Source organism: Hemitrygon akajei, chromosome 8 (assembly GCF_048418815.1).
Source record: "Hemitrygon akajei chromosome 8, sHemAka1.3, whole genome shotgun sequence".
Lineage (NCBI taxonomy): Eukaryota > Metazoa > Chordata > Chondrichthyes > Myliobatiformes > Dasyatidae > Hemitrygon > Hemitrygon akajei.
Genome location: NC_133131.1, coordinates 65,397,214 through 65,424,667, shown reverse-complemented (window position 1 = coordinate 65,424,667; position 27,454 = coordinate 65,397,214). Strand labels below are relative to the sequence as shown.

Genomic DNA, 27,454 nt, shown 5'->3' with positions numbered 1-27,454 from the left:
CGCCCACGGCATTGCATGAAAACGTTGATCAAAACGTGGTTAATCTGAAAACGTAACACTTGCGTTTTTACTTCGGAAAGAAGAGGAGGCAAATCCAGCGTCATGGAGCATTTATATTGGAAAACACAACATTGAGAATCCTTGCACGCTTCCACATTTGTTTTGAAGATTCACCGCTGGTGGATCCGCCACTACATTTCGGCAAAATTTTGGACTTGGTGCAATGTCTTGAAATCGAATTAGCTGAGGAGAGAGCAGGAGCCCATGCTATGCATACAAACTACATCGGGGAAAGTCTCCAAATACGGTCTAATTTGATTTATCTCATGTAGTCTCATTATGACGGATATTGACCAGCGCAAGGGCTCCGTGGCTTAACTGGTCAAAGCGTCTGTCTAGTAAACAGGAGATCCTGGGTTCAACTCCCAGCGGAGCCTTTAGTTTATGGGGTGAAATGGAATGTTTCCTAATAAACTGCACATTACATATTGTACTGTTCCTGTAATGACAAAAAAGAATGTCACAAAAAGTAACGGAACAATACCATAGTCTACATACTAAACATAGTTCTCGAAAACTTTGCAGCACTGATGTTTTCTGCCGGGAAAGAAACAGGACGACGGATCAAACTGGTGACATTTCTGAGAAGCTTGCTTACCTTTTTATAATATTTTTCAAGTGTAGCGTTGGGTTATGGTGTCAATCGCTTGCAAAATGCGGCCGTGTCCTAATCTATGGTTTTACCTAGTCTTAATGAGAATCGTCCCGTTTGAAAGTCTTTCCAACCGAATTCCGATCAGTTCGCTGCATATTTCAAGACACCGGGGAGATGCCGTTACGGAAAGGAGCGAGAATACATACAGTTGTTAAATACTCTTACACCCACATTGTTCTATAAGTAGAAGCCATCAACTCCAAGTTTCCACTGCATCGCCCGCCCAGCTGCAGTGTTCAGCATCACCGCAGTGTTAGCAATGACCCAGAGACAATACTGGATCGTCGCCACGATTATTTATGATTCCTGCATTTTATATTGCAAAACATTCCGGATTCACTTCAATACAGCAACAGAAATATGTGTACATAAAATGGCAGTGATGGGATTGGAACCCACACCTCCTTAGAGACTGGAACCTTAGTCCAGCGCCATAGACCGCTCGGCCACACTACCACATTTTCTGGATTACTTGGATTACGACGTGGAATCCATCACCTGGATAGGTTGATGATGTTACTTGAGAAGGCTTTATACCGTATGCTCAGAAAGTATGCTTTGAACATTCTCACACTTACTTGTTGATACTTGAAGCATTTTCCATTTTCCAACTCTTCTAATATTTCGTTGGAGTAGACAGGAGAGAAGAGTGGGACAGTGTTTCCTTTTCAAATTCCCGGGATTCAAACATCTATATAACAGATATAGTGCAAGGGCGCTAATTATAACGAATATTGTCAGCATGTACATCAGAAATTCGAATTTAATGTTCACCGAAGGCGAGCAGTATTCTCACGGTTATCTACCTATGTGGTACATTCAGTGACCATTGCAGGCCTACACCAAGATTTCATTCAGAATGTTTTGCAATAAAAAATGTAGGAATCATAAATAATCGTGCGACGATCCAGTATTCATCTCTGGGTCATTGATAACACTGCGAAGCCTCTGAACTCTCCAGATGGGAGGGGGATGCAGTGGACACTTGGAGTTCGTGGTCTCTACTTATGGAACATTCTGGGTGTAAATGTATTTAACAACTGCATGTATTCTCGCACCTTTCCGTAACGGCATCTCTCAGGTTTCTTTTTTTAATATAATTTTTTATTGAATTTTTAAATAGGTTACAGAATAGAAAGAAATAATATCGGCCTTGCCCCTCCCCTTAACGCATCTCCCCTAACACATCCCTATATATATATGAAAAAGAGAGAAAAAAAGAAAGAAGAAAACAAAAAAGAAAGAAAGAAAGAGTGCCTGGATATCGGAAGATCCCCACATGCTCCATGGATTTCAAAATAACTTTAATATATATATATTTATTTCTTTTCCCAGATGACTAATAATTTTATCTTCGGAGCACCTATGTATTTAATACTATCTTTTATAAATAAGGGCGCCAATTTTTCAGAAATATATCATATCTATTTCTTAAATTGTAAGTATTTTTTTCAAGTGGAATGCAGCTGAAAATTTCATTCTTCCAACGATCTATACTTAAGTGTAAATCCGATTTCCAAGTTACTGCAATAGCCTTTTTGGCTACTGCCAATGCAAGTTTTATGAATTCTTTCTGATATTTGTTCAATTTGGGTTTCGGTTTTATCCCATCAATATCATCTAGTAAAAATAATATTGGGTTCTGTGGAAGTTGTGTTCCAATAATTTGTTCCAGTAAAACTCTTAAATTTGTCCAAAAAGGTTGAATTTTAAAAGAAGACCAAGTAGAGTGTGAAAATGTACCTATTTCCTGATTACATCGAAAACATTGATCATATAAATTTGGGTTTAATCTGTTTTTTTTTGTGGTGTAATATATCATTGATGTAAAAATTATATTGTACTAATCTTAGTCGGACATTTATTGTATTTGTCATACTGTCAAGACATAGTCTTGACCAAGTTGTTTCATCAATTTTAATATTCAAATCAGTTTCCCATTTTTGTCTTGACTTATGAATTCCTTGTTTAATTGCCTGTTTTTGAATCAAACTATACATACAGGAAATATTTTTTTTTTAATTTTTCCTTTATGAATAAAAGTTTTTATTTCATTAAGTTTCGGCAATAACATTGTTTGACCCAGTTTATCTCTTAAACAATCCCTTAATTGGAAATAACAGAAAAGAGTTTTATTTGATATTTTGTATTTATTCTTTAATTCATCAAATGACATGAATATACCTCCTGCAAAACAGGCTCCTATATATCTAATCCCTTTTTGAAACCAGTTATATAAAAGTTGATTATCCATTGTAAAAGGAATAAGTTTATTTTGAATTAAATGTCTCTTTGCTAATAAAGATTTATTTATCTCATCATCATCAACATTTATCTTATTCCATAAATCAATCAAATGTTTTAATATAGGAGATTCTTTCTTTTCCCGTATCCATTTAGATTCCTATTTATATATAAAATTTTGTATATTTTCTCCTATTTTATCTAATTCTATTCTAATCCATGCCGGTTTATCTTCATCAAAAAAAGATGCAATAAATCTAAGTTGATTTGCTCTGTAATAATTCTTAAAATTTGGTAATTGTAACCCTCCTAGGTCAGATTTCCATGTCAATTTTTCCAACGATATTCTTGACATCTTACCTTTCCAAAGGAACTTCCTCACACATTTATTTAACTCTTGAAAAAACTTCTGCGATAATTGTATTGGTAGTATTTGGAATAAATATTGTAACATAGGGAATATATTCATTTTTACAGCATTGACTCTACCTATTAATGTTATTGGTAACATCATCCATTTATCAAGATCCTCTTGATTTTTTTCAATAATGGCAAATAATTTAATTTATATAAATATATATCATTATCAACTTTTATACCTAAATACTTTATACCATTTATCGGCCATCTAAATTGAGTTATTAATCGACATTGACTATAGTCTCCTTTAGTAAGGGGTAGAATTTCACTTTTACCCCAATTTATTTCGTACCCTGATATTTTCCCATATTCTTCCAATCTGGTATATAATTTACGCAACGAACACAATGGGTTAGTTAGATAAAACAGAACATCGTCAGCGATTAGATTAATCTTATATTCCTCCTGATTAACTCTGAAACCCATAATATCTGAGTCAGTTCTAATTAATTCAGCTGATGGTTCTATCACCAACACAAATAAAGCAGGTGATAATGGACAACCTTGTATAGTTGACCTTGTTAGCTGAAATTATGTTGAAATTTGGCCATTTGTCATTACTTTAGCTTTGGGATTAGTATTTAGGGTTTTAATCCATTTTATAAAAGATACTCCTAATCTATATTTTTCCAATACCGTAAATAAAAAATCCCATTTCAATCATCAAATGCTTTAACTGCATCCAAAGCAACGGCCACACTCATTTCCTCCCTCTTTTGTGCCAGATGAATTACGCTAAGTAACCGAGTTACATTATCTGCCGATTGTCTATTTTTGATAAATCCTGTTTGGTCCATATGTATTAATTTTGGTAAATATTTAGATAATCTATTAGATAAAATCTTTGATATTATTTTTTAGTCCGTGTTCAACAAAGAAATAGGTCTATATGATGTTGGCTTTAAAAGGTCTCTATCTTTTTTTTTGGCAATACTATTAAAATAGCTGTCGAAGAAGATTCTGCAATTTATGCGTTCTTTCCACTTGGTGTATTAGCTCCATAAAAGGAGGAATTAATAAATCTTCATAACTTTTGTAAAATTCGGGCGGAAACCATCTTCTCCTGGAGATTTATTACTCTGAATTGATCCTAGAGCTTATTCGACCTCTTTTAATGTAAAAGGTACATCTGATCCTTTCTGTTCTTTTGAATTCAATTTTGGAAGAGTTATTTATTATAGAAACCTTTCTATCTCAACAATATCATTTTGTGATTCTGATTGATACAGTTCAGAACGAAAAAAATTAAAGTTTCATTGATTTCTAAAGGTTTATAAGTAACTTTATTTACACTTGTTCTAATTGCATCTATCGTTTTGGAAGCCTGGTCTGCTTTTAACTGCTAAACAAGAATCTTGTGCGATCATAATATCTCTGTTTAGTTCTCATAATTACATTTTCTGTTCGGTATGTCTGAAGTGTATTATATTGTAGCTTCTTATTAACAAGTTGTCTTTGTTTTTCTTCTGTCATATATCTTTGAGATACTTTTTCTAATTTTGTAATCTCTTTTTCCAATTGATCTATTTCTACCATATATTCCTTCTTACTTTTAGAAGTATAACTTATTATCAGGCCTCTCAAATATGCCTTCATCGCTTCCCATAATATAAATTTATCATCAACTGAATGAGAGTTTGTATCTAAAAAAACTGAATCTGTTTTTCATAAAATCACAAAAATCTTGACGTTTTAATGAGACTGAATTAAATCTCCATCTGTAAATCGATTCCTCCTTATCCATCATTATCATTGTCATTATCAAGGTGGAATGGTCTGACAATATTCTTGCTTTATATTCCATATTTTTCACTCTGGCTTTAATATTCGTGATAATAGGAAAACATCTATCCTTGAATAAGCTTTATGTCTATTTGAATAAAATGAATAATCTCTTTCTCTTGGGTTAGTTCTTCTCCATATATCAATCAAGTTTAAATCTTTCATCAATTATAAAGTTAATATTGCTACTTTTGGTTTTGTAACAATCTTTGTTGACCTATCTAAAACTGGGTCTAGACAAAAGTTAAAGTCTCCACCTATTAATATTTTGTCATGTGCCTTAGTCAAATTCAAAAAGGCCTCTTGTATAAATTTTACATCGTTTTCATTTGGTGCATAAATATTCATAAGAGTCCATAGTTCTGAAAATATTTGACAATGTATAATTACGTATCTCCCCGCAGAATCAATTAATACATTTTGTATTTTAATTGGTAAAGTTTTATTAAACAAAATTGCAACTCCCCTCGCTTTTGAATTAAATGAAGCTGCAATAACATTTCCGACCCAATCACTCTTTAATTTCTGATGTTCTATCTCTGTTAAATGTGTTTATTGTAAAAAAGCTATATCTATTTTCATTTTCTTCATGTATGTTAAAATTCTTGCTCTTTTCACCGGTCCATTAAGCCCATTAACATTAAAACTGCAAAAAAATTCAGTAAATTAGTCATTATTTTTAACAGGGTTACTCCAATCTATAACAATACATAATATTTCAACTCTCGTAGTATCTTGGGTAATTGTTTTAAAATACTCCATGTTGTTATGTGACTCCCCTCCGATTGTCCAATCAAAGAAAGAAGAATAAAAGAAAAATAGATTATAAAGAAAAAAATAACAAAATACCCCCCTACTAATGCTGTGAATGAAAAAAAGCACAACATTACCCCCCTCCGTTGTGCGGGTCATGGCAAACGCCATGATTACACACGAGAATCCCGTAGCGATCGATCCCAAGTTCCCCCAGCTCTCCCCTAGCATAAATGTATATGTAAGAGAAGAAAAAATAATATCACTACTCTCGATTAATATTTCTCAAATTTTTACCTTTCTCCCCCTGTATCATATAATTAAAAGTATATTTAAATATTCTTCTGTCCTTAAGTGTTCATCAACTCAATTCACTGTCCCCGTCTTCATCCTTAATCGGTTTCACTTTTAAATCTTTAGCTCTGTCTAGCGAATATTTGGGAGTTCTCGTGCAAACTCCACCGCATCCCGATAATCAGTAAAAAATCTTCTTTTTCCGTCATCCAAAAAAATCATCAGTGTTGCCGGGTGGCGCAATATAAATTTATAACCCTTTTCCCATACAATTTTTTTTCGTTGGGTTAAATTCCTTCTTTCTCTTGAAAAGGTCACAACTTATATCAGGAAGGAAATAACTGTTTTCCCTTCTATCATCTTCTCTTTCTGGCACATTGGGCAGCTGCCTTCAGGATCTTTTCTTTATCTTGATATCTTAAGCAGTTTGTCAACATTGGTCGTGGGTTTTGATCATGTTGTGGTTTTGCTCCTAAGGCTCTGTGAGCCCTTTCGATTTTAATTATCTGGGTTCCCTCTTCCATTTCCAAATTTTCCGGGATCCATTTTTGAAAAAAAATATTTATTGGATCCTTTCCCTCTATACCTTCTTTAAGACTAACAATTTTAATATTATTTCGTCTGCTAAAATTTTCAGGCACGTCCACTTCTTCCAACAACAGTTTTTTTTCTGATATCCAGGCAAGAATATTATCTTCCATTTTATTCACTCTATCAATGGCGTCTCCCGTTATTTCTTCCAACTTTTTAACTTTCTTGTCCATTTTCTCCTTTTTTTCACCACTTTATCAAACATAATCTTCATATTTTTAATATCTTCTTTTATTAATTTAAATGCGTTTAATTCTTTTAATTCCTGCATTATTTGCACCAAAGCTTTTCTTATGTTTCCAGGAGATCTTCCACCTCCAACCTCTTCCTGATGTTCTTCTTTTGCCTCCTCATCTTCATCTGTATGGTCCAGAGAATCCGAATCCACCTCGGATTCACCTTCACTTTCACTTCCGATTGTAGCTGGGATTTGTAGTTTAAATTGCTCATGTTTGAGCAAGCCTCTTCCTTCACGCATGCGCAGTTCCTTTAGCTCCTTCTTGGACGCTGTTGATGTTGCCGCCGTTTCCTGTTCTGTATCGCCGGAGGTAAAATGCACTTGAGACCGAGGTACCATCAGGGTGACCGGCCTTGGTTCTTTTCCAACTTGTGCTGTCTTCAAAGTAATTGTTTTCTGTGCTTCTGCTTAGGGGGCATATCTAAGGACAATCCTGAGTAGTTTATATAATTTTAGAAGGTAATTTGTAATCTTTCTTCACTTAAACATTAATTTATATTTTTTTACGGAAGAGCTGGATTTCCACGTCTCGATCCTACATCATCACGTGACGTCCCCCCTTGGGTCTCTGGAAATGTGCAGCGAACTGATTGGAATTCGATTGGAAAGACCTTCGAAACGGGACTATTCTCATTAAGACCACGGAAGTCCATAGATTAGGACACGGCCGCATTTTGCAAGCGATTGTCACCATAAACCAACGCTACACTGCAAAAATGCTATAAAAAGGTAAACAAGCGTCTCAGAAATGTCACCAGTTTGATCCGCTGTCCTGCTTCTTTTCCGGCTGAAAACAACAGTGCTGCAATGTTTTCGAGAACAATGTTTAATATGTACACTATGTTATTGTTCCATTCCGTTCTGTGACTTTCCTTTCGTGATTACGGGAGTAGTAATGTGCAGTTTATTATGAAACATTCCAATTCAGCCCATCAACTGAAGGCTCCGCTGGGAGTTGAACCCAGGATCTCCTGTTTACTAGACAGACGCTTTGACCAGTTAAGCCACTGAGCCCTTGCGCTGGTCAGCATCTGTCATAATGAGACTGCCTAGATGAGATAACTCAAATTAGTCTGTGTTTAGAGACTTTCCCCGATATAGTTTGCATGCATAATATGGGCTCCTACTCTCTCCACAGCTCACTCGATTTCAAAACATTGCTCCAAATCCGACATTTTGCCGAAAGGTAGTGGAGGATCCACGAGCCATGAATCTTCATAAGAAGTGTAGACGCGTGCAAGGATTCACAATGTTGTGTTTTCCAACATAAATGGTCTATGATGCTGAATTTGCCTCTCCTTTTTTCTATCATGAGAAATAGTCAAGCTAACCACACTGGAGAGACTTGGGAAAAAAAGCCAACATAACTATATGTTCGGTATTTTTTAACAGAGAAGATGAAGCTGTATGATTGGGTGGAAGAACTTCTGCTGAAACACCTTTTTGTACCTCACATTATGTCGCTGGCGTTGAGAGCAGCAATGAAGATCCTTCATGTCTGTTTGTCCTTTGCCGTCTCTTCTATTGTGTTCCAGGTGTGGTTCAGGGACCGTATTCTGCCTCTGCTGTCCAGAGGTAAGATGTGTTTGGTCTTCCATATCTCCTCCGCCGAGCAGGGATCCATTGAATCGGATTTATTGCTTTCGTTTTCCGTATACAGATGGAACCGAGATAAGTACGTGTTGACGGTTTGGAAGATAGGACTTTGTCAGCTACTATCAGAAATGTTTTGAAGTTCGTTAAGCAGAATGAAGGAATAAAACTGCCTAAATTTTCTCTTGACGCTTGGTTACATATTTATCTGTGCAGGGATGATGGCGCTCGGGCACTTCACTAGCAAATGGGAAAGTTAAGAGAAAAGCGTTGCCCGGCTGATGGGTTGTAACTCGGACCATGTTGGGAATCGCGTAGCATTGATCAAAAGCCCGGAGATTGAAGGGGACAACATCTAGTGTCAGAAATATATGATTACATTTTCCCGTGATATTAGTGAGTGTCAGAGAGAAATAAAATCGCAATTTGTGAATGTTGTCTACATGCATGTTAAAAATAGAGTTATATACTGATATATGTGCAATGACTTAAAATATCTGACGGATCTGACTCTGGACTCCAGCGGCAGTGTATCAATTTCGACCCCCTGATTAATGATGATTATTTCTGGAGTTATACAATATCTCCATCAATTACCATCTGAAATGTTGCCCTACTTTTATGTAACTGAGAAGCTCCAGTAAGTGTACTGATTCCACTTCTCACTCCTCTTCAACGTGATTTCTGTCATGTATGACGGGAAGAGAATGTAAAAGGCAGACTTTTACACGAATTTTGAGAGCTATTGCTTCAATGGATTACAAAAAGGCATGAGGGTTGCTGGAAACTAAACGGTTGGCAGGAAGATGCAGCAAGGAGTAACAAAGGCAAACCTCATGTTCATTGTTAAGCATATGATTGGGGTCTAGGAATATGAAGTATTAAATCAAGTGGTGTGCTGTGGTGCACACATAATAACCGTTTTATTCTGCACGATGCCTGTCCTCTCACTAAAAAAGTTTTATGAGCAGTGGAGACAGTTCACATGAAATTCACTGCCTATTTCCTGTTGTGACAACGTTCATCTATCACTAACGTCATAAAATTAGGCGATTTATTTGTGAGGGAGAGGGGGCGTTTAACCGAATAAGAGGTAAATTTGAGACATCCAATAGGACAGTACAGGTTAAATGCTTCGGGTTTGATTGCTTCAATCGCCGGAACATAGTGAGTAAAATCAAATTTCAATATTCAGAACAAATGGAAACAGAACGAAGTTCTTGCACTTCCCTTGAATCTCTGCATTTCTGGGTGCTGAGCGTTCTGGAGATTGGATCATTAGAAAAATGTCACTACGCATTCTACGCTTTTTTGAAGTTCCCTGTGGGGTTTCTGTCGGGAAAATCTATAGAATAAAGGCTCTTATTTAATGACTGTATATTGTGATATTTGGGGAAATTTTCTGAAGTATTTATGGCCTCTCCAACTGCATCACTCGCTACTTGCTTGCCAAGGCTAGGCGAACCTCTTGAACATAATGATAGAGGTTATACTGAGGTAAATGCATTGTTTTGCGTTCCATGCAGCGTTCTCAATGTCACCCCCGTGGGCAGAAGAACATTGGTCCTGATTCATGCAGCTACCGACAGCTCCATTTTGCTCACCGTCACATTACTCTTCGACCATTTGGTCGCCATATGTTTCCAGAGGCCACTTACCAACGTCGCCTGTATTTTACTTCTCTATACTCCAATCAACCTTTTATCTGAGCAAGAAATTTTTATACGGCCTGAACACTGTGTGAAACTTTAATTTCTTTCGTTTTTATTATATGCATACTGTGGACATTTAGAATCAAAGTTGAAAATTCAGCTAATAAGTGGCGATAATGAAATATATCATAATAAACAAAACCTGTCACATTTGGTTATCTTTTTTTCCCCGTCTGTCTTTATTCCCGGGATCAGGCAACAAAGGTTAAGTGCGCGGGAGCATTTCAGCTACTGCGCGGCCACTCAATCGCGCAGCTCAGAGGGAACAGCACTGAGTAGAAAGAATTGTACGCTGAAAACTGTGGAGAGAGGTTTTGTCAGCAACCTGCAGTCTGATCAGTGTAAAGAGCGCTCTATTGTACTTCACGTGGGATATCCCAGAAACTGGCCAAAATATTCTCTTCTGGGCTGCCTTCACTGATGGCACATTATTTTGTTTAAATAGAGTCCCATTCTTTCTTTTTCGGACAATTTTACAATTTAGAGACTGCCTACCTCATTATACAGAAGCACAGAAACAGGCCACGATGTTGTGCCGAACTAGCTCAGAACTAAAATAATAAAAGAGAAAGTTTTAATCCCTCCTGCCTGTACAATGTACCCATTGTCCACACAAGCCGCGCGTCTCTTTCTGAACCAAGTGAAAAGTGTGCTGTTTCATCTGAAATTTTTGCCATGCAACTGTTTGTGAAATGCAATTAAGGAATTGGTGCCATAGCAGGAGGAGAACCGGTGGGATAGTTTTGTCTCTTTGATGTTGAAGAAACGAGAGAGAGCGGAGTAAAATGTGTGCCTTTACAAAATACATGACATGGTTTAAAAGTCGATCAAAATTTCGAAGTATATTGAGATTGATTTTCTTGCGGGAATACTCAATAAATCGATGAACGAATAATAACTATAATTCAATCAGTGAAGAACCGCGCCAACTTGCGCGTTCAAGTGGGCACAAGTCTTGGTATAGGGCTGTAATGGTCACTGAAAGTAACAACATAGGTCGATAACCGTGACAATACTCCTCGCCTTCGGTGAGCATTAGATTCGAATTGCTGATGTACATACTGACAATATTCATGATAATCAGCGGCCTTGCACTATATCTGTGATATTGCTGTTTGACTCCCGGAAGTTTGAAAAGGAAACACTGTCCCACTGTTCTCTCCGGTCTACTCCAACGAAATATTAGAGGAGTTGGGAAATGAAAAATGCTTCAAGTATCAACAAGTATGTGGGAGAATGTTCAAAGCGTACTTTTTGATCATACAGTAGAAAGCCTTCTCAGTTAACATCATCAACCAATCAAGGTGATGGATTAAAAGTCGTAATCCACGTAATCCAGAATATGTGGTAGTGTAGCCGAGCGGTCTGTGGTGCTGGATTTAGGCTCCAGTCTCTAAGGAGGCGTGGGTTTCAATCCCACCACTGCCATCTTATGTACACATATTTCTGGTGCTGTATTAAAGTGAATCTGGAATGTTTTGCAATATAAAATGCAGGAATCACAAATAATCGTGGCGACGATACAATATTGTCTCTGGGTCATTGCTAACACTGCGGAGATGCTGAACACTGCAGCTGGGCGGGCGATGCAGTGGAAACTTGGAGTTGATGGCTTCTACTTATAGAACAAAGTGGGTGTAAGCGTATTTAACAACTGTATGTATTCTCGCTCCTTTCCGTAACGGCATCTCCCCGGTTTCTTGAAATATGCAGCGAACTGTTCGGAATTCGGTTGGAAAGACTTTGAAACGGGACGATTCTCATTAAGACCAGGTAAAACCATAGATTAGGACACGGCCGCATTTTGCAAGCGATTGACACCATAAACCAACGCTACACTGAAAAAAATATGACAAAAAGGTAAGCAAGCTTCTCAGAAATATCACCTGTTTGATCCGTCGTCATTTTTCTTTCCCGGCAGAAAACATCAGTGCTGCAAAGTTTTCGAGAAATATGTTTAGTATGTAGACTATGTTATTGTTCCGTTCCTTTTTGTGACATTCTTTTTGTCATTACAGGAGCAGTGTAATATGCAATGTGCAGTTTATTATGAAACATTCTAATTCACCCCATAAACTAAAGGCTCCGCTGGGAGTTGAACCCAGGATCTCCTGTTTACTAGACAGACGCTTTAACCAGTTAAGCCACGGAGCCCTTGCGCTGGTCAATATCCGTCATAATGAGACTTCCGAGATGAGATAAATCAAATTAGACCGTATTTAGAGACTTTCCCCGATGTAGTTTGCATGCATAATATGGGCTCCTGCTCTCTCCTCAGCTAATTCGATTTCAAGGCATTGCACCAAGTCCAAAATTTTGCCGAAATGTAGTGGCGGATCCACCAGCGGTGAATCTTCAAAACAAGTGTGGAAGCGTGCAAGGATTCTCAATGTTGTGTTTTCCAATATAAATGCTCCATGACGCTGGATTTGCCTCCTCTTCTTTCCGAAGTAAAAACGCAAGTGTTACGTTTTCAGATTAACCACGTTTTGATCAACGTTTTCATGCAATGCCGTGGGCGCTGTGGCTCTCTAACTCGAGAGGTAAAACCAATACCTTGGATTTAAAACTGAATCGTGAAGATGAAGCTGGAGAAGTTCCAGTCGAGAATCCAACTTTAAGGCTCATGAACCTTAGAGGGCATAGACATAAGGAATAGTGCAGCTAACCAGAATAAGGCGACTTGGAATAAAAAAGCCAACTATCTTTGCTACATCTACCTCTTCGGTATTTTTTAATAGAAGATGTAAAGCCGAATAATTGGGTAGAAGAACTTATGTTGGAACACCTATTTCTTACCTCACATTATGCCGCTGGCGTTGACAACAGCAATGAAGATCCTTCATCTCTGTCTGTACTTGGCCGTCACCTCTATTGTGTCCCAGGTGAGGATCAGGTAACGCATTCTGTCTCTGCTGTCCGGCGCCAAGTTGTCTTTGGCTCTTCAGGTCTTCTCCGCCCTGCAGGGATTCAATGAATCGGAATTATTGCGTTCGTTTTCCGTATACAGACGGAACCGAGTTAAGTACGTCTTGACGATCTTCGGCTACTATGAGAATTGATTTGAAGTTCGTTAAGCACAATGAAGGAATAAGCATGTCTAAATTTGCAGATGACGCTCGGCTACGTATTAATTTTTGCAGCGAAGATGACGCTCGGATACTTCACGAGCAAATAGGAAAGGTAAGTGAAAAACTTTGCCTGGCTGATGTTTTGTTACTCGCACCATGCTGGGAATCGCGTAGCATTGTTCAAAAGGCCGGATATTGAAGGGCATAACATCTAAGGTCAGAAATATACGATTACATTTTCCAGTGATATTAGTGAGTGTCAGAGAGAAATAAAATCAGAATTTGTGAATGGTGTGTACAGGCATGTTAAAAATAGAGTTATATACTGATAACTGTGCAATGACTTAAAACGTCTAACCGTTCTGACTCCGGAATCCAGCGGCATTGTATCCATTTGGACCCCCCGATTATTGATGATTATTTCTGGAGTTATACAATATCTCCATCAATTACCATCTGTAATGTTGTCCTACTTTTATGTACCTAAGGAGCTCTAGTAAGTATACTGATTTCACTTCTCACTCCTCTACAACCTCATTTCTGTTATGCACGACGGGAAGAGAACGCAAAAGGCAGAGTTCTACACGAATTGTGAGAGATATTACTTCATTGGATTACAAAAGGGCATGAGGTTTGCTGGAAACTAAACGGTTGGCAGGAAGGTGCAGCAAGGAGTAACAAAGGCAAACTTCATATTCTTTGTTAGGCATATGATTGGAGTCTAGGAATATGCAGTATTAAATCAACTGGTGTGCTGTGGTGCGCCCATTTTTTTACGAGCACTGGAGACAGTTCACAAGAAATTCACTACCTATTTCCTGTTATGACAACGTTCACCTATCAGTAACGTCATGAAATCAGGCGATTTATTTGTGGGGGTGGGTTTAGCCGAATAAGAGGTAATTTGAGACATCCAATTGGACATTACCGGTTAACTGCTTCCAGTTTTATTGCTTCAATCGCCGGAAATTAGTGAATAAATTGAAATTTCAATATTTAGAACTAATGGAAACCCGAGGATGTTCTTGCATTTCCCTTTAATCTCTGCATTTCTGGGTGCTGAGCTTTCTGGAGATTGGATCATTAGAAAAATGTAACTACGAATTCTATCCTTTTTTGAAGTTCCCCTGGAGGGTTGTGTCAGGTAAATCTATAGAACAAAGGCTCTTATTTAATGACTGTGCTTTGTGATATTCGGGGAAACTTTCGCGAAGTAAGTATGGTCTCTCGACCTGCACCACTCGATACTTGCTTGCCAAGGTTAGGCGGACGTGTTGAACATAATGATAGAGGTTTCACTGAGGTAAATGCATTGTTTTGCGGTCCATGCTGCGTTCGCAATGTCAGCCCCGTGGGCAGCAGAACTTTTGTCCCGGTTCATGCAGCTACCGACAGCTCCATTTTGCTCACCGTCACATTACTCTTCGACCATTTGGTCGCCATATGTTTCCAGAGGCCACTTACCAACGTCGCCTGTATTTTACTTCTAGATACTCGAATCAACCTTTTATCTGAGCAAGAAATTTTTATACGGCCTGAACACTGTGTGGCACTTTTCTTTTCATTTTTCAATCTTTTTTATTGATTTTCAAATAAAGAATATACAAATCGGAAGAGGAGTTTAACAAGTAGATAATATAAAAGAGATATAAACAGCAATAGTAAAAACAGAAAGTATATAATGTCAAAATCAAATAGATAAAATATTACGCTGTTATATATACAATGGTCAAAAAAACTGCAACTCCTCATAGCAATCATAAAAAAAAGTTTGGAAATTCTATTGATAAAGAAAAAAAAACCACTAACTAAACTGAAACAAAAAAATAGAGAAAGAGAAAAAGGAAAGAGAAAGAAAGATTGGGCAGTCGAATTGAGGATAAAATTAGAAAAGAAAAGAGAGAGAGAAAAAAAAACACATCCTTCCAGTCATCTCTGAACATTCGTGGATAAGGATTTTCCCCAAAGAGAATAAAGAAAAATAAATAAATAAATAAAAATTAATTCATATGAAAATATTGAATGAAGGGTCGCCAGACTTGTTCAAGATGAAAGGATGTATCAACTGTCTGGCTTCTAATATTCTCCAAGCTCAGACATGACATAATGGAGGAGATCCAATAGAAAACAGTAGGTGGGTTAGATTTTTTCCAGTGTAGCAAAATAGCTCTCCTAGCCAATAAAGTTGATAAAGCTATCACAAGTTGGGCGGAAGCAGACACTTTGCTTGCTTCCTCTGGAATAATCCCAAAAATTCCTGTAAGTGCATTTGGTTGAACACCCAGATTTATAACTTTAGATAATATTCCAAACGCATCCCTCCAAAAATTATTTAAACTTGCACATGACCAAAGCATATGAGTTAGAGTAGCCATTTCTGCGTTACATCTGTCACAAATAGGGCTTATATTAGGAAAAATATGCGCCAATTTATCTTTGGACATATGGGCCCTGTGTACTATCTTAAAGTGAATTAAGATATGGCGTGCGCAGGTAGATTGCCTAAATAATAAATTTTACTCCATTGATTATCTGAGAGTGAATGTTAAAGTTCTTCTTCCCAGGTACGTTCAACCCTATCATTAGGTGACATGCGAGCATTCATTAACTGTTTATAAATGATAGCTATTAATCGTTTTTGAAAAGGTTTAAACTTAAAAATAACATAAGCCAAATTTAAAGAGCAGGCCAAGGGATAATTTGGTAAAAAAATCGCGCAAAAAAATTACTAACCTGTAAATATCTGAAAAACTGTGTATTAGAGATATCATATTTATCCGTTAACTGTGAAAAAGACATTAAACAGTCTTGTAAAAACAAATAGAAAAGAGTTTTTATTCCCTTAATTTTCCATGTTAGAAAAGCCTTAGTTGATGGTTTAAAAAAGAAATTAGAATAAATATTACTAGAAAGTAAAAAATAATTTAATTTAAAAAATCTACGAAATACAAAAAGTCTACAAAAATCTACAAAAAGTCTGCCTATTCTAGAGAGCGAAAACGGAAAAGGAGCTCCTAATAAAGAAGCTAACGAAAACCCCATAACTGAATTTTCCTCCAGCTGTAACCATGAAGGCCGATCTTGGTCGTCTATATCATAAATCCAATCAGTAATATAACGAATATTAATTGCCCAATAATAAAATCTAAAGTTTGGTAAAGCCAGTCCTCTATCTTTTTTTGATTTTTGCGATAAAATTTATTCACTCAAGAGCTTTTATTATTCCAAACTTAAGACAAAATCAGAGAGTCTATTTTATCAAAAAATGTTTTTGGAACAAAGGAGGGACCTGCTTGAAATAAATATAAAAAATTCGGTAGAATAACCATTTTTATAGCATTTATTCGACCTATCAATGACATCGATATAGGTGACCATTCAGAAAGCGCCTGTTGAGTATATTCAACTAAAGGGAAGAAATTATACCTATATAGGTCTTTAAATTATTTTGTAATTTTGGTGCCAAGGTAAGTATAATGGTTTTTGGCAATTAAAAGTTATTTGATCATAATAATCAAAATAATTATTAATTGGAAATAATTCACTTTTATGTAAATTAAGTTTATATCCAGAAAAAGTACCAATTTCCATAAATATAGATAACATAGAAGGAATAGATTACTTAGGATTTGAAATGTAAACTAATAAATCATCCGTGTATAACGAATTTTATGTAATTTATCCCCTCTCCTAATACCCTGCACAGAATTAGAATCCCTAAGAGCAATAGCAAGTGGTTCTAAAGACAAATTAAATAATAAAGGGCTAAGGGGACAGCCCTGACTGGTATCTCTATATAATCTAAAGTAAGGAGACTTTTGGTTATTAGTGAGAGCCGCAGCTGCAATCCAGGAGATAAATCCTGGACCAAAATTGAACCTCTTCAAAACCTGAAATATATAAGGCCACTCCACCCTATCAAAGGCTTTCTCTGCATCCAACGATACAATGCATCCAGATTCTTTCGCTGAGGGGAATAAATGATATTTAATAATCTTCGAATATTAAAATGTGAGTACCTATTTTTAATAAATCCTGTTTGAGATAACATTAGGCAAGATACTCTCAAGCCTATTTGCTAGAATCTTAGAGAGGATTTTGAAATCTACATTCAGTAAAGAAATAGGTCTATAGGATACACATACCAGTGGGTATTTTCCTTTTTTTGGAATCAATGAAATTAGTGCTGCATAAAAAGTATTAGGAAGGTTCCCAGAGAATGTAGAATCGATGAACGTTTGATGAAGATGTGGTATAAGCATTTCATGAAAGGTCTTATAAAATTCTACCGTATAACCATCAGGTCCCGGAGGTTTACCTAATTGCATAGAGGGTATAACCTTGGCTATCTCCTCTTGTTTAATATGTGCATCTAACATATCAGGATCTTGAATCGAAATTTGAGGTATGTTTAACCTTTGCAAAAATCTATTCATAGTAATAGTCCTATCAGAGAATTCAGATATTTAAAGATTAGAAAAAAGTCCATAAATAGCTTATTAATTTCATAAGGATCTAAAGTTTCTATTCTATCTGGTCGGCCAATTTTTTAAATCTCTCTTCTGACCATCCCAGCCTTTAACTGACCCGCTAAAAGTTTAGCAGATTTTCCCCATGTATATAAAATAAACTTTTAGATTTAAAAATTTGCTGTTCAATAGGAAAGGTCAGAAGCAAATCATACTGTGATTGAAGTTCGACCCTTTCTTTATATAGGTCTTCAGTAGGTTTAACTGAATACACTTTATCTATCTGTTTAATTTTATTAATAATCTCTGACAATTCGGCTTTAGTTATCTTTCTCAAGACTGCTGAATATGAGATTATCTGTCCACTATGAAAATATTTCAAGGTGTCCCATATAACCAGATTTGACATTCCTTCAGTTGTATTAAATTCAAAAAATATAGAAATTTCCTCCTGAATAAAATTAACAAAAGCTGGATCCTGCAACAATACGGGGTTCAATCTCCACTGTGAGATTTTCAAAAATCTATCTGTAAGCTTAAGGGTTAACTTTAAAGGCGCGTGATCTGAAGGCGCAATGATGTCATACGCACATTCAACAACGGAATTTGACAGACGTGTATCTAAAAAAAAGTAATCAATTCGAGAATATTTGTGATGGACGTGTGAGAAAAAAGAGAAATCTTTATCATTGGGGTGTTTATATCTCCAAATATCAACAAGGCCATATTCTAATTAAAAAGAGTTAATACAAGCTGCCGCTTTATTAGGAAGCGACGGATTGGTTGATGACCTGTCAACCGCCGGATTGAAGCAACAATTAAAGTCACCAACCATGATCAGCTAATATTCAGTGAGATTCGGTAACTCTGAAAAAAGTTCCTTAACAAAATCAAAATTATCTACATTAGGTGCGTATACACACACCAGAGCTAACTTTTGCTCGAATAATAAACCAGTAACAATTAAATATCTTTCAATCGAATCAGTAGTAGTATTAAAGTGTAGAAAAGGGATTTTGGGACTAAGAAATATAGAAACACCTCTTATTTTAATATCCGACAGCGAGTGAAATAAAGGACCTTTCCAGAAGCGGAAAAGCCTGTCCTCATCCTGTTTTCGTATATGATTTTCTTGCGCAAAAATAATATTAACATTCGGTGTTTTTAATTTCTTTTAAATCTTTTTACGCTTAATGGGGTGATTGACACCGTTCCAATTCCAAGATATTACCCCAAAATGTTGGAATCATAAATAATCGTGGCGACTATCCAGTATTAGTCTCTGGTTCATTGCTAACACTGCGGAGCTGCTGAACACTGCAGCTGGGCGGGCGATGCAGTAGAAACTTGGAGTTCCTGGCTTCTACTTATCGAACAATGTGGGTATAAGAGTATTTAACAGCTGTATGTATTCTCGCTCCTTAACGTAACGGCATCTCCCCGGTTTCTTGAAATATGCAGCGAACTGTTCGGAATTCGGTTGGAAAGACTTTGAAACGGGACGATTCTCATTAAGACCACGTAAAACCATAGATTAGGACACGGCCGTATTTTGCAAGCGATTGACACCATAAACCAACGCTACACTGCAAAAATATAATAAAAAAGGTAAGTAAGCTTCTCAGAAATGTCACCAGTTTGATCCGTCGACCTGTTTCTTTCCCGGCAGAAAAAATCAGTGCTGCAAAGTTTTCGAGAACTGTGTTTAGTATGTAGACTATGTTATTGTTCCGTTCCTTTTTGTGACATTCTTTTTTGTCATTACAGGAGCAGTGCAATATGTAATGTGCAGTTTATTATGAAACATTCTAATTCACCCCATAAACTAAAGGCTCCGCTGGGAGTTGAACCCAGGATCTCCTGTTTACTAGACAGACGCTTTGACCAGTTAAGCCACGGAGCCCTTGCGCTGGTCAATATCCGTCATAATGAGATTACATGAGATAAATCAAATTAGACCGTATTTGGATACATTTCCGCGAAGTAGTTTGCATGCATAATATGGGCTCCTTCTCTCTCCACAGCTCATTCCATTTCAAGACATTGCTGCAAGTCCGACATTTTGCCGAAACGTAGTGGAGGATCCACCAGACGTGAATCTTCAAAACAAGCGTGGACGTGTGGAAGGATTCTTAATATTGTGTTTTCCAACTTAAACGTTCAATGACGCTGGATTTGCCTCGCCTTCATTCCGTGTAAAGACGCAAGTGTTACGTTTTCAGATTAACCACGTTTTGATCAACGTTTTAGGTGATTTTCATGCAATGCCGTGGGCGCTGTGGCTCTCTAACTCGAGAGGTAAAACCAATACTTTGGATTTAAAACTGAATCGTGAAGATGAAGCTGGAGAAGTTCCACTCGAGAATCATACTTCAAGGCTCATGAATCTTAGCGGGCATAGACATAAGAAATAATGCAGCTAACTAGAATTCGGCGACTTGGAATAAATAAGCCAACTATCTCTGCTATATCTATCTCTTCGGTATTTTTCAACAGAGGATGTAAAGCCGAATAATTGGGTAGAACGACTTCTGTTGGAACACCTATTTCTTACTTCACATTATGCCCCTGGCTTTGACAACAGCAATGAAGATCCTTTATCTCTGTCTGTACTTGGCCGTCTCCTCTATTGTGTCCCAGGTGCGGATCAGGTACCGTATTCCGCCTCTGCTGTCCGGCGCCAAGTTGTCTTTGGCCTCCAGGTCTTCTCCGCCCTGCAGGGATTCAATGAATCGGAATTATTGCGTTCGTTTTCCGTATACAGACGGAACAGAGGTAAATACGACTTGACGATCTTCGGCTGCTATGAGAAGTGATTTGAAGTTCGTTAAGCACAATGAAGGAATAGGCATGTCTAAATTTGCAGAAGACGTTCGACTACATATAAATTTTTGCAGGGGAGATGACGCTCGGATACTTCACGAGCAAATAGGAAAGTTAAGTGAAATGCTTTGCCCGGCTGATGGGTTGTAACTCGCACCATGCTGGGAATCGCGTAGCATTGTTCAAAAGGCCGGATATTGAAGGGCATAACATCTAAGGTGAGAAATATACGATTACATTTTCCCGTGATATTAGTGAGTGTCAGAGAGAAATAAAATCAGAATTTGTGACTGGTGTGTCCATGCATGTTCAAAATCGAGGTATATACTGATAACTGTGCAATGACTTAAAACGTCTGACGGATCTGACCCCGGAATCCAGCGGCGTTGTATCCATTTGGAATCCCTGATTAATGATAATTATTTCTGGAGTTATACAATATCTCCATCAATTACCATCTGTAATGTTGTCCTACTTTTATATAACTGGGAAGCTCTAGTAAGTATACTGATTTCACTTCTCACTCCTCTACAACCTGGTTTGTGTCATGCACGACGGGAAGCGAACGCAAAAGGCAGAGTTTTACACGAATTTTGAGATATATTACTTCATTGGATTACAAAAGGGCATGAGGTTTGCTGGAAACTAAACGGTTGGCAGGAAGATGCAGCAAGGGGTAACAAAGGCAAACTTCTTATTCATTTTAAGGCATATGATTGGAGTCTATGAATAGGAAGTATTAAATCAAGTGGTATGGTTTGGTACGTTCTATAATAGCCGTATCACTCTCCACGATGCCGGTCGTCTCACTAATCAAGTTTCTTTTTTTTACGAGCAATGGAGACAGTTTACAAGAAATTCACTAGCTGTTTCCCGTTATGAGAAGGTTAACCTATCAGTAACTTCATGAAATTGGGCGATTTATTTATGGGGGTGGGTTTAGCCGAATAAGAGGTAAATTTGAGACATCAAATAGGACATTACAGGTTAAATGCTTCCGGTGTTATTGCTTCAGTCACTGGAACTTAGTGAATAAGTTCAACTTTCAATATTTAGAACTAATAGAAACAGGAGGATGTTCTTGCACTTCCCTTTATTCTCTGCATTTCTGGATACTGCGTTCTGGAGATTGGATCATTAGAAACATGTAACTGCGAATTCTACCCTTTTTTGAAGTTCCCTGGGGGGGGGTTACTGTCAGGAAAATCCATAAAATAAAGGCTCTTATTTAATGACTGTATATTGTGATATTCGGGGAAAGTTTCGCGAACTAAGTATGGCCTCTCCACCTGCACCACTCGCTACTTGCTTGCCAAGGCTAGGCGGACCTGTTGAACATAATGATGGAGGTTTCACTGAGGTAAATGCATTGTTTTGCGTTCCATGCAGCGTTCTCATTGTCATCCCCGTGGGCAGCAGAACCTTTGTCCTGGTTCATGCAGCTACCGACTGCTCCATTCTGCTCACCGTCACATTACTCTTTGACCATTTGGTCGCCGTATGTTTCCAGAGACCACTTAATAACGTCGCCTGTATTTTACTTCCAAATACTAGAATCAACCTTTTATCTGAGCTCAGAGGGAACAGCACTGAGTAGAAAGAAATGCACGTTGAAAACTGCGGTGAAAGTTTTGTCAGCAACCTGCAGTCTGATCAGTGTAAAGAGCGCTCTATTGTACTTCACGTGTGATATTCCAGAAACGGGCCAAATTATTATCTTCTGGGTGGCATTCAGAGATGGCACATTGCTTTGTTTAAATACAATTACCATTTTTTTGTACAATTTTACAATTTAGAGACTGCCTTCCTCATTACATTGAAGCACAAAAACAGGCCACGATGTTTTGCGGAAACAGCTCAGAATTAAAATAAAATAAAAGAGAAAGAATTAATCCCTCCTGCCTTCGCAATGTACGTATTGTCCGTAAAAGCCGCGCGACTCTTTCTGAATGAAGTGAAAAATGCGCTGCGTCATCTGAAATTCTTCCCGTCCAACTGCTTGTAAAATGCAATTAAAGAATTGGTGCCATAGCAGGAGGGGAACCGGTGGGATAGTTGAGCGTCTTGGTCGGTGAAGGAACGGGAGAGAGCAGAGTAAAATGACTGTCTTTACAAAATACAGGACATGGTTTCAAAAGTCGAGTCAAAGTTCGAAGTATATAGCCCTGAGATTGATTTTCTTCTGGGAATATTCAATAAATTAATGAAAGAATAATAGCTATAATACAATCAGTGAAGGACGGCGCCAACCTGCGCGTTCAAGTGGGCACAAGTCTAACGAACTGCGCACATTCAAAACGAAACAAATAATAATAAACAAATGAGCAATAAAGATCGAGAATATGTGATAAAGGGCCCTAGAAATTGTGTCCGTAGGTTTTGGGAAAACTTCAATGATGGAGCAAGTGAAGTTGGGTGAATTTAACTCCTGTGGTTCCAGAGCATGACGGCAGCGCCCCAACTAGATGATCGTCGGCAGAACTGATCGGGTAAAAAACGAAGGATGTCAGTGTACTCGATTATTTATAAGTTTGTAAATGAATTATTAAGTAAAGGAAAACGATATGTTACAAGTTTGGTGGAAAATAGAGATTCGGCAGACGATCAGGTAAGTGGACACTGGGACTGCTCCATCTCAATGAAATCGTTGCACGTCTTGGCGTAGGCCTGCCATGGTCACTGAATGTAACAACATAGGTAGATAACCGTGATAATACTTCGCCTTCGGTGAACATTAAATCCGAATTTCTGAAGTACATGCTGACAATATTCGTTATAATTAGCGGCCTTGCACTATATCTGTGATATTGTTGTTTGACTCCCGGGAGTTTGAAAAGGAAACACTGTCCCACTCTTCTCTCCTGTCTACTCCAACGAAATATTAGAAGAGTTGGAAAATGGAAAATGCTTCAAGTATCAACAAGTATGTGGGAGAATGTTCAAAGCATACTTTCTGAGCATACGGTATAAAGCCTTCTCAAGTAACATCATCAACCAATTCAGGTGATGGATTAAACGTCGTAATCCACGTAACCCAGAAAATGTGGTAGTGTAGCCGAGCGGTCTATGGCGCTGGCTTTAGGCTCCAGTCTCTAAGGAGGTGTGGGTTCCAATCCCACCACTGCCATATTATGTACACATTTTTCTGTTGCTGTATTAAAGTGAATCCGGAATGTTTTGCAATATAAAATGCAGGAATCATAAATAATCGTGGCGACGATCCAGTATTGTCTCTGGGTCATTGCTAACACTGCGGAGATGCTGAACACCGCAGCTGGGCGGGCGATGCAGTGGAAACCTGGAGTTCCTGGCATCTACTTACCGAACATTGTGGGTGTAAGAGTTTTTAACAACTGTATTTATTCACGCTCCTTTCCGTAACGGCATCTCCCCGGTGTCTTGAAAAGTCGAGTCAAAGTTCGAAGTATATAGCACTGAGATTGACTTTCTTCTGGGAATATTCAATAAATAAATTAAAGAATAATAACTATAATACAATCAATGAAGGACCGCGCCAACTTGCGCGTTCAAGTGGGAACAAGTCTAAAGAACTGCGCACATGTGTTATGAGTGATGAACAGACCTGATGGACAATGGGGTACAGAGTTAACCATCCCCCCTGAGAAACACGAACTATTACTGTTGCTATGCTGACCATGAGTAAGAGAGACGGAAAAACAAGCAAATACATCGGCGACAGATAAGAGAGAGGGGGAAATTGCTGATTAACCATATTGTGACTCCTTTTTGAATTATTTACTGTTTCGCTGCAAGGACAATAGTTTGCTCATAAAGATTCCTCAGTGGACTGAAGGAGTGGCCTTATTTGATGGACACAGTCATTCATGAGTGATGGATAGCTGAGTCCCCGTGAGTAGGGATAAAAAGACAGGTCTGGAGAGACACCCTCCGGAAACGCCAGTGGACACTGATTGAGTGTTGGAACCCACAGAAAGGTGGGGGCTTCGGAGACCGAAACAGGAGATCGGTCAGTAAAGCTCACAGTGTTAAAGCAGGGCCGGTGGGGACTTGTGTGTGTGTGTCCACTCATCCCAGAGTGACGAGTCCACCACAGAAGAACGGTCTAGCAGAAGGACGGAGAGGTCATAACTGAATGACCACACCGATACGACGGGTTAAGAAAGCAAAGGAAGGTTTGCCTGACTGTAGCAGTTACATCTCGCTCGCTCGCTCTCTCTCTCTCTCCAACGATTACAATACAACAACCATAATTACATCAGCACTCATGAACTGAACTGAACTTTATACTTTTCTATGACAAATTATTTACCCCTAGACATCGATACAGCTTGTTTATTATTGATTATTATTATTCCTACACTTTTAGGTTTATTACTGCTAACTTGTTTTATATGTATATTTGCATTATTGATATGGTTTTGCTTATTTTTTTATTAATAAACACCTTCAGTATAGTACAACCAGACTCCAACGAATTCTTCTTTCTCTGCTGGTTAAACACCCAGTTGTGGGGGACGTAACACATGCAAAAGGAAACAAATAATAACAAACAAATGAGCAATAAATATCTAGAATATGAGATAAAGGGCCCTGGAAATTGTGTCCGTAGGTTTTGGAAAAACTTCAATGATGGAGTAAGTGAAGTTGGGTGAATTTAACTCCTGTGGTTCCAAAGCATGACGGCAGCGCCCCAACTAAATGATCGTGGTCAGCCGTCGTCGGCACAACTTATCGGGTAAAAAACGAAGGATGTCAGTGTACTCGATTATTTATAAGTTTGTAAATGAATTATTAAGTAAAGGAAAACGATATCTTACAAGGTTGATGGAAATTATAGTTTCGGCAGACAATCAGGGAAGTGCACACTGGGACTGCTCCATCTGAATGAAATCCCTGTACGTCTTGGCGTAGGCCTGCCATGGTCACTGAATGTACCACATAGGTAGATAACCGTGATAATACTGCTCGCCTTCGGTGAACATTAAATTCGAATTTCTGATGTACATGCTGACAATATTCGTTATAATTAGCGCCCTTGCACTATATCTGTTATATAGATGTTTGAATCCCGGGAATTTGAAAAGGAAACACTGTCCCACTCTTCTCTCCTGTCTACTCCAACGAAATATTAGAAGAGTTGGAAAATGGAAAATGCTTCAAGTATCAACAAGTATGTGGGAGAATGTTCAAAGCATACTTTCTGAGCATACGGTATAAAGCCTTCTCAAGTAACATCATCAACCTATCCAGGTGATGGATTCCACGTCGTAATCCACGTAATCCAGAATATGTGGTAGTGTGGCCGAGCGGTCTATGGCGCTGAACTTAGGTTCCAGTCTCTAAGGAGGTGTGGGGTCCAATCCCACCACTGCCATCTTATGTACACATATTTTTGTTGCTGTATTAAAGTGAATCCGGACTGTTTTGCAATATAAAATGCAGAAATCATAAATAATCGTGGCGACGATCCAGTATTAGTCTCTGGTTGATTGTTAACACTGCGGAGATGCTGAACACTGCAGCTGGGCGGGCGATGCAGTGGAAACTTGGAGTTGATGGCTTCTACTTATAGATCAATGTGGGTGTAAGAGTATTTAACAACTGTATGTATTCTCGCTCCTTTCCGTAACGGCATCTCCCCGGTTTCTTGAAATATGCAGCGAACTGATCGGAATTCCGTTGGAAAGACTTAGAAACGGGACGATTCGCATTAAGACCAGGTAAAACCATAGATTAGTACAAGGCCGCATTTTGCAAGCGATTGACACCATAACCCAACGCTACTCTTGAAAAATACTATAAAAAGGTAAGCAAGCTTCTCAGAAATGTCACCAGTTTTATCTGTCGTCCTGTTTCTTTCCCGGCAGAAAACATCAGTGCTGCAAAGTTTTCGAGAACTATGTTTAGTATGTAGACTATGGTATTGTTCCGTTCCTTTTTGTGACATTCTTTTTTGTCATTACAGGAGCAGTGCAATATGTAATGTGCAGTTTATTATGAAACATTCCATTTCACCCCATAAACTAAAGGCTCCGCTGGGAGTTGAACCCAGGATCTCCTGTTTACTAGACAGACGCTTTGACCAGTTAAGCCACGGAGCCCTTGCGCTGGTCAATATCCGTCATAATGAGACTACATGAGATAAATCAAATTAGACCGTATTTGGAGACTTTCCCCGATGTAGTTTGCATGCATCATATGGGCTCCTTCTCTCTCCACAGCTCATTCCATTTCAAGACATTGCTCCAAGTCCGACATTTTGCCGAAACGTAGTGGAGGATCCACCAGCCGTGAATCTTCAAAACACGCGTGGACGTGTGGAAGCATTCTTAATGTTGTGTTTTCCAACTTTAATGTTCCATGACGCTGGATTTAACTCGCCTTCTTTCCGAAGTAAAGATGCTAGTGTTACGTTTTCAGATCAACCACGTTTTGATCCACGTTTTCATGCAATGCCGTGGGCGTTGTGGCTCTCTAACTCGAGAGGTAAAACCAATACCTTGGATTTAAAACTGAATCGTGAAGATGAAGCTGGAGAAGTTCCATTCGAGAATCAGACTTCAAGGCTCATGAACCTTAGAGGGCATAGAAATAAGAAATAGTGCATCTAACTAGAATTCGGCGACTTGGAATAAAAAAGCCAACTATCTCTGCTATATCTATCTCTTCGGTATTTTTCAATAGAAGATGTAACGCCGAATAATAGGGTAGATGAACTTCTGTTAGAACACCTATTTCTTACATCACATTTTGCCGCTGGAGTTGAC

At 38.2% G+C, this 27,454-nt stretch overlaps 6 non-coding genes across 6 annotated transcripts; 1 reads left to right on the top strand and 5 right to left on the bottom strand.

Annotated features, from left to right (window-relative positions):
• The first annotated feature begins 363 nt into the window (after window positions 1-363).
• Window positions 364-437, top strand: trnat-agu (transfer RNA threonine (anticodon AGU)). Its single transcript has one exon. It is a non-coding gene; the product is annotated as a tRNA-Thr (tRNA).
• Window positions 438-1,089: 652 nt separating this feature from the next.
• On the bottom strand, window positions 1,090-1,171 carry trnal-aag (transfer RNA leucine (anticodon AAG)). The gene has a single exon. It is a non-coding gene; the product is annotated as a tRNA-Leu (tRNA).
• A 6,806-nt stretch (window positions 1,172-7,977) lies between these two features.
• trnat-agu (transfer RNA threonine (anticodon AGU)) lies at window positions 7,978-8,051 on the bottom strand. The gene has a single exon. It is a non-coding gene; the product is annotated as a tRNA-Thr (tRNA).
• A 4,371-nt stretch (window positions 8,052-12,422) lies between these two features.
• Window positions 12,423-12,496, bottom strand: trnat-agu (transfer RNA threonine (anticodon AGU)). The gene has a single exon. It is a non-coding gene; the product is annotated as a tRNA-Thr (tRNA).
• Window positions 12,497-19,711: 7,215 nt separating this feature from the next.
• On the bottom strand, window positions 19,712-19,785 carry trnat-agu (transfer RNA threonine (anticodon AGU)). Its single transcript has one exon. It is a non-coding gene; the product is annotated as a tRNA-Thr (tRNA).
• Window positions 19,786-26,714: 6,929 nt separating this feature from the next.
• Window positions 26,715-26,788, bottom strand: trnat-agu (transfer RNA threonine (anticodon AGU)). The gene has a single exon. It is a non-coding gene; the product is annotated as a tRNA-Thr (tRNA).
• Between the last annotated feature and the right edge of the window lie 666 nt (window positions 26,789-27,454).